General features: G+C 47.3%; 1 protein-coding gene across 1 annotated transcript in view; it reads right to left on the bottom strand.

Moving 5' to 3' along the window:
• Plekha4 (pleckstrin homology domain containing A4) overlaps positions 1–1,274 on the bottom strand; it is a 32,806-nt gene that overhangs the window by 16,755 nt on the left and 14,777 nt on the right. The gene's annotated exons all lie outside the window — the stretch shown is intronic.

Here is a 1,274-nt window from a genome sequence, read left to right as displayed (position 1 = left end):
CCTCTTCTGGAGTGTCTGAAGACAGCTACAGTGTACTTACATATAATAAATAAATAAATCTTTAAAAAAAATGTATTATGAACAGGACATATCAAAATAAAAAATAAATTAATTAAAGGCTTGCTGGACTTGCTATAACAGGACATCTCTCTCTCTCCCTCAAAACAGTAAAACAAAAACAAAAGCAAAACTCAGTGGGCTTTATAATGAAATGAGAAGCTCAACACCCACGGTCAGATCTAGAGAGGGACAGGCCAGCCATCACTATCAGAGAGATCTAGCAGTGTGCGATGTAGGAATGTCTCTCTGTGTAGGTGATAGTGGGTGTGCAGGTACTCAGAGGCCAGGAAAGGACAGCCACACCCTTGGCGCTGGAGCTATGGGGGGTGTGAGCCATCCTGCGTGGGTGTTGGAATCAGAACCCGTGACCTCTGACAGAGCAGCAAGGGCTGTAACCGATCAGCCAGGTCCCAGCCTGGGCTTTCAAGTTCACACAAAAGCTGCAGGTCGCACTGGGTTTCTCAGTGTAACCCTGGCTGTCCTGGAACTCACTTTGTAGACCAGGCTGGCCTCGAACCCAGAAATCTGCCTGCCTCTGCCTCCCAAATGCTGGGATTAAAGGCATGCACCACCACTGCCCAGCATAATTCATTTTTTTTTTTTAACTTTAAAAAATATGTGAGGCCAGGCATGATGGTGCACACCTTTAATCCCAGCACTTGTGAGGCAGAACAGGAGAACTCTGAGTTTGAGGCCAGCCTGGTCTACAAAGCAAGTCCTAGGACTGGGGCTGGGACCTGGCTGATCGGTTACAAGCCCTTACTGCTCTGTCAGAGGTCACGGGTTCTGATTCCAACACCCACGCAAGATGGCTCACAACCCCCATAGCTCCAGCGTCAAGGGTGTGGTTGTCCTTTCCTGGCCTCTGAGTACCTGCACAGCCATTATCACCTACACAGAGAGACATCCCTACATTGCACACTGCTTGCTCTCTCTCAAAACAAGGGCTGGAGAGATGGCTCAGTGGTTAAGAGTGCTGACTGCTCTTCCAGAGGTCCTGAGTTCACATGGTGGCTCACAACCATCTGTAATGGGATCTGGTGCCCTCATCTGGTGTGTCTGAAAACAGCTACACTGTACTCATATACATTAAATAAATCTTTAAAAAACAAACAGAATCTGAGTTCGAGGGCAGCCTGGTCTACAAAGTGAGTTCCAGGACAGCCAGGACTACACAGAGAAACCCTGTCTCGAAAAACCAAAAAAAAAAAAAA

This window comes from Mus pahari, chromosome 1 (assembly GCF_900095145.1).
Source record: "Mus pahari chromosome 1, PAHARI_EIJ_v1.1, whole genome shotgun sequence".
Taxonomy (NCBI): domain Eukaryota; kingdom Metazoa; phylum Chordata; class Mammalia; order Rodentia; family Muridae; genus Mus; species Mus pahari.
This window is presented reverse-complemented; position numbering and strand designations above follow the sequence as displayed.